This window comes from Vombatus ursinus, unplaced genomic scaffold, assembly GCF_900497805.2.
Source record: "Vombatus ursinus unplaced genomic scaffold, bare-nosed wombat genome assembly UNPS02014941.1, whole genome shotgun sequence".
NCBI classification, from domain to species: domain Eukaryota; kingdom Metazoa; phylum Chordata; class Mammalia; order Diprotodontia; family Vombatidae; genus Vombatus; species Vombatus ursinus.
The window spans coordinates 4,406,881-4,418,567 of NW_020954719.1; the positions used below are offsets into that span (position 1 = coordinate 4,406,881).

At 37.6% G+C, this 11,687-nt stretch overlaps 1 pseudogene; it reads left to right on the forward strand.

The window, feature by feature from the left end:
• LOC114029702 overlaps window positions 1-11,218 on the forward strand; it is a 35,022-nt pseudogene extending 23,804 nt beyond the window's left edge.
• Window positions 11,219-11,687: the final 469 nt, after the last annotated feature.

Below are 11,687 nucleotides of genomic sequence, written 5' to 3' on the forward strand. Positions count from 1 at the left end.
ATGAGCTGGAGAAGGAAATAGCAAACCACTGTAGTATCTTTGCCAAGAAAACCCCAAATGGAGTCAGGAAGCATCAGATATGAGTGAAATGACTGAACAAGAATGATAAATGTATCTAACAGGCAGTGTGCTAGGCACTGGGGGTACAAACACAATGAAACAATCCCGACTTGCAAAGAGTTTTCACTTTGATAGGAAAGACAACAAATAGATATATAAGTATATGCAGAATAAATATAAAGAGAAAAATACAAGTAAATGCAAAGTACTTCTATCCAACATAGTTTGGAAGGGAAAGCACTCTCCAGCAGCTGGAGTAGTCAGAAAATGTATCACATAGGAGGTGGTACTTGAGCTGAATCTTGAAGGAAGAGAGTGATCCTAAGAAGTAGAGAAAAGGAGGGAGAATATTCCAGGAATAGGAGACGACCAGTGCACAGAAATGGAAGATAAAGTGTCCTGTCTGAGGAAGACAGAAGGCCCATTTGGATGGATTTCAGAGTACAGGATGAGGAGTAATGTTCAAGAGAGGCTGTTAAGATGGGTTAGGACCAGCTTGTGAAGAGTTTTAAAATCTATACAAGAGAGTTTATACTTTGTCCTAGAAGCAACAGGAAGCCACTATAATTGATTAGGTAGGGAAGTGACATGGTCAGATCTGCACTTAAGGAAAATCACTTTGGCAGCATTATGTAGGGTATATTGGTGTGATAAAAGTATTGGGGCAGAATTGCAATAATCAAGGTGAGAAATGATGAAGGCCTGAACTAAAGTGATATCTCTGTGAGTAGAGATAAGGATGGGTTAAGATCAAAACAGTAAGATTTAGCAACTGACATAATATGTAGGGTGAAGGATAGTGAGGAGTCCGAGATAATTCTAAGATGATAAACTTGGCATATTGTAATAAAAGGTAATGCCTTTGACAAAAAAAGTGACATTTGATAGAGAATAGGTTTGTTTGTTTGTTTTAATTTGTATTTCCAGTTCTGAATTCTCTCCTTCCCTCCAGCCCTTCTCCCACCCATTAAGAAGGCAAGATATGATACCCATTATACATATGAAATCATGCAAAACATATTTCCACATTAGTCATGTTGCAGGGGAGAAAGCAAGAAAAATAAAGAAAGTGAAAGAAAATGCATTTCAATCTATAATCAAGAGTTCATCAGTTCTCTGTGTAGGGGTGGACAGCATTTTTCATCATGAGTCCTTTGGTATTATTGTGGATCACTGCATTGATCAAAGTAATTAAGTCTGTCATAGTTGATGGTCACTACAATATTGCCATTATTGTGTACAATGTTCTCCTAGTTCTGATCACTTCACTTTGTGTCAACTCATATCACTCTTTCCAGGTTTTTCTCAAACCATCTTGCTCATTATTTCTTGTAGCACAATAAATAGTATTCCATCACAATCATATACCACAATTCATTCAGCCATTCTCCAATTGATGAGCCTTCCTTCAGTTTCCAATTCTTTGCCACCACAAAAAAAAAGCTTCTATAAATATTTTGTATGTATAGGTTCTTTTTCTTTTTATTTGATTTCTTTGGGGTATAGACTTGGGAGTGGTCCTGCTGAGTATACAGTTTTACAACCCTTTAGACACAGTTCCAAATTGTTCTCTAGAATAGTTGGACAAGTTCACAGCTCCACCAATGGTGCATTAGTGTACCTTTTCCCACATCCCCTACAACATATATCATTTTCCTTTTCTGTCATCTTAGCTAATGTAATGGATGTGGTGGCACCTCAGAGTTGCTTTAATTTGCATTTCTCTATCAGTGATTTAGAGCACTTTTCGTGTGACTATTGATAGCTTTGATTTTTTTTTCTTCTTCATATCCTCTGACTCTTTATTAATTGGAGAATAGCTATTATTTTTATAAATTTGGCTCAATCATCTATATATTTGAGAAATGAGAACTTTAGTAAATCAACTTACTGTAATTTTCTCCCAGTTTCCTGCTTCCTTCTAATTTTAGCTGCATTGGTTTTGCTCAAAAAACTTTGATTTAATGTAACCAAATTATCCATTTTACCTCCCATGATTTTATCTCTTGTTTGGTCATGGATTCATCCCTTGCCATAGATTTGACAAGTAATTTTTCCATGCTCCCCTAAGTTGCTTATGATATCACCCTTTATATCTAAATCTTGTACCCATTTTGAGTTTATCTTGGCATATGGTGTGAAATATTGGTCTATGCCTAGTTTCTGCCAGACTATTTCAATTTTCCCGATAGTTTTTGTCAAATAGTGAGTTCTTGCCCCAATACTTTGAATCTTTGGGTTTCCAAACAGTAAGTTACTTCTTTATTGTTATTCTTGTTGTTCAGTTGTTTTCAATCATGTCCAACTTTTTGTGACCCCATTTGGGATTTTCTTGACAAATATATTGGAGTGGTTTGCCATTTCCTTTGCCAGCTCATTTTACAAATGAGGAAACTAAGGCAAACAGGGTTAAAACTGTATAACTCAGGAAGATGGGCATTCCTGACTTCAAGCCTAGCATTGTATCCAGTTCTGTATATTGTGCATCTAATCTATTCCATCGATCAGCCACTCTATTTTAACCCAGCACCACATAGTTTTAATGATTGCCACTTTGTAGTATAGTTTGAGGGGGGTAGCTAGGTGGTGCAGTAGATAGAGTGCTAGGCCTGGAGTCAAGAAGATAAGTCTTACTGAGTTCAAATCTTGCCTCAAATACTTACTAGCTGTGTGACCCTGGGCAAGTCATTTAACCTTAATCTTGCCTCAGTTTCCTCATCTGTAAAATGAGCTGGAAAAGGAAATGGCAAATCACTCTAGTATCTTTGCCAAGATAATTCCAAATGGAGTCATGAAGAGTTGGACGTGACTGAAAACAACAGAAAAATCAACAGTATGGTTTGAGACCTGGTCCTGGATGAAGCAGAGTTTTTTTTTGTTTGTTTGTTTGTTTTGTTTTGTTTTTTGAAAGTTTATAAACAATTACATTGTATTTTGTGGCAGACAGGATCCTTATTCTCCTAAGAAGTCTAGCAACAATTGGATTTGTAGAACATATTTGTAAAAGGCTATCATCCTCAACTATATTATTCACACCAGGACGCAAAAGCTTGGATAAAGTGAGTGCAGTGTTCTGACCTACCTACACACATGGATGACCATATTAGTTGCTTAGTGCTAGTCTTACAAGAGGCTTTTAGAAAGTGCAGTACTCGAAGAGCCAAGCGAATCAAATTCTCTTTTAAATATTCATATGGCAATAAAAAACTTAGCATATATATTAATAAAATCATGTGCAAAGAATTGTCAAGGTGACTGCCTAATAAAACCAGTTAAATTATCTTAAAATGATTTTCCCCCCATGAACCTCTTTGGGCCTGTATATGGTAGCATAAATATTAACACAATTTAGATTCATTCTAGAAAAAGTTTTACTTTAGACCAAACTTATATTTACAAAATAACTGCTGTCATCCACAACAGTAGCTAACAAAGGCAAAGATTCAGTCTAGCTAAAATGGACCGGTCTGTTGGCTAATTTTGCATTTGGCTTCTTAAAGGAAAAAAAAAGATGAAACTTTTTTTCTTAAAAAAAATTAAAATTGACACTAAGTGTAAACATTTACAGCTACAGGCACTAGACATCAGGTAGCTCTCCTTGTATATGACTAATGTAACATTACATTCTAAATGACATCATTCTGATCTTTTTGTGATCATGCTAGAGCGGCTGCATTGGGAAATGTCAAAAGAAGCAAAATCCACACACTCAAGAAAAAGCACTAGAAGTAATTAGAAAATAAAATACCAGCTAATACAACTGACAACTGAATTCAATTTGCCCTTTGTGTATAGCTTGTATTGTTGCCAAGTATCTGATATCTGAAGTCTGTAATTCATTTTACTATTCATAACTCTAGAGGTAAGTAACTATTACATATACTTTTACCTATAAGCATACCCTGGGTCCTCCATCTACCTTTCAGGAGGTGGTCTCCTTTAAAGTCACAACACCCAAAAGATAACTTCTATAACAAGTGGATTGTGAAATGTAGAAGTTTAGAAGCTGATTTTGCCTCTTGACATAGAGTAGCCTAGCTTGGCCTCGTTGTTGATGAAGGGCATGAGCCCCACATAGGTCTCAATGAGAAGAGGATGTTCCAAGACCAGCATGCCATTGGCTCGATCTGGTAAAGGGAATTCCTTTTGGGCCTTCTGGACAGTGAAGCAGAGTTTTAAAGAGAAAAACAATGAGTTTAGTTTTGTCCATCTTGAGTTTGTGGTGTCTCTAAAACATCTAGTTTGAAATGTCAAATTGGTGAAGCTCAGGGGAGAGAATAAGGCTGGATGTATAGATCTATGAGTCATCTACATAGAGATGATAGTTAAACCTATGATTGCTAGAAAGAGTATAGAGAAGGAACACTAGGGCACACCCACAATTAGTGGGTATGATAAGGATGATGCCAGCAAAGGAGATTAAGAAGTGGTCAGACAGGAGAAAGTAATATCACAAAAACCCATAGAGGATAAAGTCTCCAGGAGGAGAGAGTAGTCAACCATGTCAAATTCAGCAGACGTGTATACAAGGATGAAAACTGCAAATAGACCATCAGATTGGCACCGATAACTTTGGAGCAAGCATCTGTCATCAATGAGATGAGATCAGAAGGCAGACTACAAAAGGTTGAGGAATAAGTAAGGGGAAAGGAAGGGAAAACAGTGAATATTAGATGGATTTTTCTAGAAGTTTGGCTGATAAAGAGAAGAAAGATATAGGATGATCATTTGAAGGGGATAGTACAGACAATAGGAAAGGAATCAGTACATAGAGAGAGGGTAAAGATTTGAAAGAGAGAAGTTATCAAGGTGGCAATCAATTGGAAAAGATGAGAGGTGATTGTATAAGGTACAAATGTAGAGGAGTTAACCTTGGCAAGGAGAAGAGCTACTTCTTTGGCAGACTAGAGGAAAGGAGGAAAGAGTGGTAGATGATATGAAAGGGGTTTGAGATGAAGAAAAAGAAAAGAATAAGGTCATAATGAATGGCCTCAATTTCTAAGCCATAAAAGCCATAGGAGTAGTATTGGGTGACAGATGAAACTTAAGTTCACATTCTCCAAGATCTATTGCAGAAGGCACTACACTAGCCTGTCTAGGTTCAGCTCATATCCTGCTAGAGTAGCTGCTATTCCTCCAGGGTGACTGATGGAGGAGCAAGGCAATGTTCCTACCAGATAGTAGACAGCACTGATCAGCCTGAGCCTGGGTCTAGATTCGACCCCAGCCTGCTGGTACAGCTCAGCTCCTCCATCTCTGGGGTGACTATGGGAGGGACTATGGAAGAAGATATGCTTAGCAGTGGCTCTGAAAATGACTAAGGGATTTAGTGGGTTATAAGATCATTATATCAACATGATTGAGAAACCAAAAATGTTAATGTGATCTGGAGCTGAATTAGGAAAGTCATGGCTTCCAGGGAAAGAGAAGTGATGGTCTCACTACTCTTGACATACTTCATTTGGAGTATTGTCTTTAGTTCTGGGAATTCTGGTTTAAAGACATGGATAAGATAGAGAAGGTCCAAAAGAATATAACCAAAATAGTGAAGGACAGTGAGTTCAAGCAATATGAGTATCTGTTAAAGAAATCAGGCATATTGAGCCTAGAGAAGAAAATACTTGGGGGAGGGGGAATGATAACTATTACAGTCTGCATACTTGTAGAAAATAGCAACTTCAGTGAGATCATAGGCTCACTTTAGTATCGGAGAAGTTTTTTAAAAGACAGCTGAAAATCTTGGAGGCAGTGTTTAGAAGAAAGTTTCTGAGTTTTCTCATAAAGAAAAATGTGGAATTTTAATGTAGCTACACTTATCTCGAGGGCATATGTGGGAAAAGAACAGGGTTATTTTAATAGATGGTTAACAATCCCTCCAACAGAGAGCCAGCATTGTGTTGTTTTGGTTTGGTTTGGTTTGGTTTTTTTTTTTTGAAGAGGGGGAAAAAGGTTAGGAGATACCTGTTTAAATTCTAATGTTCCAGTCCCTCATTTTAACTCTGTGTCAATCTTTCTGTTAAATGTGCTTTGTATGAACAATATACTATTGCATTCTTCTTTCTAATCCAATGTCCCCGTACTCTTCTTTTTACAGGATTTGAATTCAGACCTTCCTGAATCCAAGACTAGCTCTCAATCTACCACACTGTCCATCCTTAATAGGTTACTGTTTAGTCATTCAGTAGTGTCTGACTCTTTGTAACTCCATGGAGTTTTCTTGGCAAAGATATTGGAGTGATTTGCCATTTCCTTCTTCAGTGAATTAAGGCAAACAGAGGTTACATGACTTGCTCAGGGTCACACAGCTAGTAGCATCTGAGGCCAAATCTGAATTCAGATTTTCCTGGCTCCAGAACTACTGCTCTATCCAGAGCCACCTAACTTCCTCTATCCTTAATATACCACTGAATAAATATATCGTTCACAGGACTAAAGTCCCCTTGGCAATTGCTGCCCAACCCTTCACGAATTTCCCCACAACTATCTTTTAATATATAGTTTCTAAGACTACTCCCAGTCTTATTATTATGAGTATCATGAGATATTCTATAACTTCTACCTCTGATGACTTGGAGATAGCCCGATGATGCTGAAGGTTCTGCTAGCAGAACATAATCTCTGATATATTCTACCATGCTGGCTTTGAGTATGTAACTAGTAATAGACTGGTTTCAAAAGACCAACCTAGCCAAATATAGATCACCAGTAGGCTGACTACCTAGTAATAAAATTTTCTGGCCATGTCAACACATAAAACAAAGAAAGACATAAAATGGCCCTGAGTCCTAGGTAGTAGCTTCTACTTCTGTTGAGAGGTGGGAAAAGAGACAGATAATGTGAAGAATTTCATAGTTTTTAGACAGTCAACAAACTCCAATATGATTAATGTTTCTCTAAATGTGAGATCTTTGTCCTATGACATATATAATCCTTTGATTAATATATAATCATTCACATGATTTCTCCCACCTTGAGAACAGGGACTGTTTTTTGCCTTTCTATTTATCCCCAGAGGTTAGCACAGTGTTTCTAGTATCGAATACAAAGTTCTGTTTGGCATTCAAAGCCCTTAATAACATAGTTCCCTCCTAATTTTTTTAGTCTTTTATTCCCTACCATGAACTCTTCAATCCAATAATTCTGGCTTCCTTGCTATTCTGTGAACAAGGCTCCATGAGTTGTCAGATTACTGGAGGAATTGAATCCTTTTCAATCTTGACATTCTTGCTATAAATAAAACTAGAAGAATCAAAAGGCTGCCAGAAATATCAACAAAGTCAGATATGCAGATGATAACCCTGTGATGGCAGAAAGTGAAAGGGAATTAGGAAGCCTCTTGATGAAGGTGAAAGTGGAGAGTATAGAAGCTGATTTGAAGCTTAACGTTAAAAAAAAAAACTAAGACCAAGGCAACTGGTCCCATCACTCCCTGGCAAATAGAGGAAGAAAAAATGGAAACAAATTTAACTTCTTGGGCTCAAAGATCAATGCAGACAGTGACTATAGCCACAAAATTAAAAGATACTTCCTCCTTGGAAGAAAAGTTATGACAAATCTGAACAGCATACTAAAAAGCAGAGAAGTCACCTTGCTGACAAAGGTCCCTAAGGTCAAGGCTATGTTTTTCCAGCAGTAATGTATGACTTTGAGAGCTAAACTATAAGGAAAGCTGAGCACCGCAAAATTGACCCTTTTAAATTATGGTGCTGTAGAAGTTTTTGAGAGTCCCTTGGATAGCAAGAAGGTCAAATGAGTCAATATTTAAAGAAATCAATTCAGACTATTCATTGGAAGGACAAATACTGAAACTGAAGCTTAAATGTTCTTGCCACAAAATGAGAAGACAGGACTCACTGAAAAGGATCCTGATGTTGTGAAAGATTGAAGGCAAAAGGAGAAGAGGACAGGAGAGGATGAGATGGATAAATAGCTTCATGGAAGCCACAAACATGAGTCTGAACAGACTTCAGAAGATAAAGCAGGATAGAAGGGCCTGGTATGCTATGGTCCATGGGGTCACAAAGAGTCAGTCATGACTGAATGAAGGAACAACAAAAAGAAGAAGGAAGGAAGTTGCAACTAAATGGAAGGCTAGCTCAGAGACACTCCCTGGAGAAACTAAGAAAGAGTTTGCAGAGTAGTTCTTATTGTAAACTTAGGGACAAGAAGAAATGTTGTTCTACAGGCTATTTGCTCATTGTGTATTTCAGTATTAATGTTAAGTATTTGCAAAAAGACCAGGATGAAAAGAATTGCACCAATATCAGTTATATTAGTCACTAAGGAGAACATGGTAGAGAAATTCCATAAAGAATATGATGCCACTCTAAATTGATTAAACATGCTCTCTAATATTTAATCACTTCAATGCAAAGGTGGAAAAAGGTAAGAATGGTGAAAAATATATGGAAAAGCATAGTTCAGAAAGAAAGAATGAGAGAAGTCAAAGACTAGTAGATTACACAGAAGCCTCATGTCAAATGAGATACATTATCATATAGGGTACCATGAACAGCTAGGTGGCACAATGGATAAAATGCTGGCCTGGAGTCAGGAAGACTCATATTCCTGAGTTCAAATCTGGATTCAGACATTTATTAGCTGTGTGACCCTGGGCAAGTCATTTAACCTTGTTTGCATCAGTTTTCTCATCTGTAAAATGAGCTGGCAAAGGAAATGGCAAAGCACTCCAGTATCTTTGCTATGTGTATCCAGAGACATTGGTTTCCTACATGACATACCATCTCTCTACTCAGGGCATTTTCATTGACTGACCCCCATGCATGGAATTCTCTAGCTTCTCATCTCTGTTTTCTGGCTTCCTGCAAGTCTCAGCTAAATCTCCTCCTTATATAAGAAATATTTTCTAGTCTCCTATAATACTAGTGCCTTTCCTCTGTGATTATCTCCAATTTTCCTGTAAATATCTTGTTAATATATAATCATTCCCATGATTTCTCCCATCTTGAAAACAGGGACTATTTTTTGCCTTTCTGTTTATCCCCAGAGGTTAGCACAGTGTTTCTAGTATCAAATACAAAATTCTGTTTGGCATTCAAAGCCCTTAATAACATAGTTCCCTCCTAATTTTTTTAGTCTTTTTACTCCCTACCATGAATTCTTCAATCCAATAATTCTGGCTTCCTTGCTGTTCTGTGAACAAGATTCCATCTCCAAGTTCTAGGCATTTTCTCCAGCATCCCCAATGCCTGGAACACTCTTTCTTCTCAATTCTATTTACTGACTTTCCTGGCTTCCTTTAATTCCTAACTAAAAATCTCATCTTCTACAAGAAACCTTTCCCAGCCCATCTTAATTCTAGTGCCCTCCCTCTTTTAATTGTTTCCTTTTTGTCTTTATATAGCTCGTTCATACACATTTGTTTGCTTATTGCCTACCCCCATCACATTATGAGTTCCTAAAGGCAGGTCTTTTGCCTCTTTTTGTTTCCCTACTGTTTAGCACAGTGCCTGGCATAAAGTAGGCACTTAATAAATGTTCTGACTGAATCCCTGGATTAAAATACTTTAGGGGAAGTCAACTGCAGAGGGATGAAAAATGTTCAATAATTCTGAAGACACAGAACAAAATGATTACAATGAGGGGAAATGGGGTTCATCTGAAGAAACTATTATAGATGCACAAAGAACTCACCATCCAACTTAAAATAAGGAAGAACTTAAAAGAAAAACCAGGTAATAGAGAATGAATATGAGTGCGGCACAATTCTGTAAAATTAGTGTCAAAAATTCTTAAAGTTGTTCCCAGCAGGCAGCCCAGCTAGAGCAGTATGGGCCATCAAAGCCACCCCCAGCATGTGGACCACTGCTCAGCAATCTGAAAGCCGGCACCATGAGGATCCACAGCAAAGGCCATCACCCAGCAGGTGGTATCCAGAGAAAAATGAAAAAAACAGACCAGCTTTGAAAACTGTGAAAAATGATAACAAATCAGAAACGTCTAAATTGTAAGATATTCTGGGGGAGTCTTTCATCTTGATTTGCTATCCATTGGGATCTCTGAAAGACTGGAAAAGGAACTAGGAGAGAGAGAGTTGAAGAATTTCTCAGCAAAGATACATTACCTAATTTCAAATAAAAAGGAAGCAAAATACGCTCAGACACTGGGGTGTAATACTCCTGTCCCAAGTCCAGAATCAATATACGTAGGAGGAAATAGTTTACTTCATTCTAGCTGTGATAGAAGTTCATTCAAGACTCCAGATCCAGTACGTATGAGCAGAGCAAAATTATTAGTCAAAAGATCTATCAAGGGACATGAATTCATCCCTTCAAATAGTAAAAACACTGTCAAATGCTTTGTCCTGGGGAGTGAAAATTCTTCTTGTTGATGATACTCAATACTATATTGAACAAAAGAAAAAGAATTGTATCAGATCAAGAAATCAAGCACACCACTAACAGAGGTTGGGAAATTATTTGGTTTTCAGAAAACAAGAAAAAAAGGAAGGCCCCAAAAGCCATTTGTAAAGGTGGAAGATACAAGCCACCATTATAAACCTTTTTACCTTCAGTTGTTCAATATACCTCTTATAAACTATTCTGCACCCAAGCCCTGCAGTCCTTTTGATTTGTGTAAGACATCTAGTCTGCAGAAGCTAAACAAAGGAACAAAGTGGGTTGTGAATCAGATGGAGGGCACTACTCTCCTGTGAAGTCCCACATATAATATAATATATGTATATATATATAATATGATTACAATCATATTGTAAACAAAGTCACATTCCTGCCAATGTATGCTGGACTTCCCAACAATACACTCCATGCTCACCTGTCAACACTTGCTTGTTAAGACCTGTCAGCAAACTTGATCATTGATGGGTTATAACTTGCATTTTGTGTGTTTATTTGTAAAATAATGCAATCACCATGACTTTAACTCTGTTACACGACAGATGAAACATGTACAAGCAGTTTTTCAAAAATTTTCTTCTCTTTTCTTTCCTTATGCTTCCACCATCCTCTTATTTTTATTCAATGCCACACAATTGCACCCAAGGCTACTACCACCCCCATGATGGGGAAAATCTAGTACAGAATCCAAGTCAAAAAGAGACTCCCAAGGGGCAGCTAGGTGGTGCAGTGGATAGAGCACCGGCCCTGAAGTCAGGAGGACCTGAGTTCAAATCCGGCCTCAGACCAAACACTTAACACTTACTAGCTGTGTGACCCTGGGCAAGTCACTTAACCCCAATTGCCTAAAAAAACAAAAAAAAAGAGAGACTCCCTATAAATAAGATCTTCCAGATGCTCTTGATGTGAATGACATTGTGTTGACTGCATCAAGGATCAGAAAACTACAGAGTCTCCTGGAAGAGATCTGTAATCACTCAAAAGAATTTGGGCTATCCAACCACACAGAAAAGAACAAATGGACAAAGAATATCTATTACCTAGATTTTAACATGCATCAGAGTTTTTCCAACACTTTATATATCTGGGACAGATAGTAAAGAATAAAATGAGCTAGGCCCAGAGGGGAACAGGAGAAAGAGAGTAGGATGAATTGCTTTTGGGAAGTGGAAAAGCTCTTTTGCTAACCCCATATTTCCTAGGAGGGCAAAGGATTTTTTTTAATTTAAATTTTTGTTTCATTAAACATTT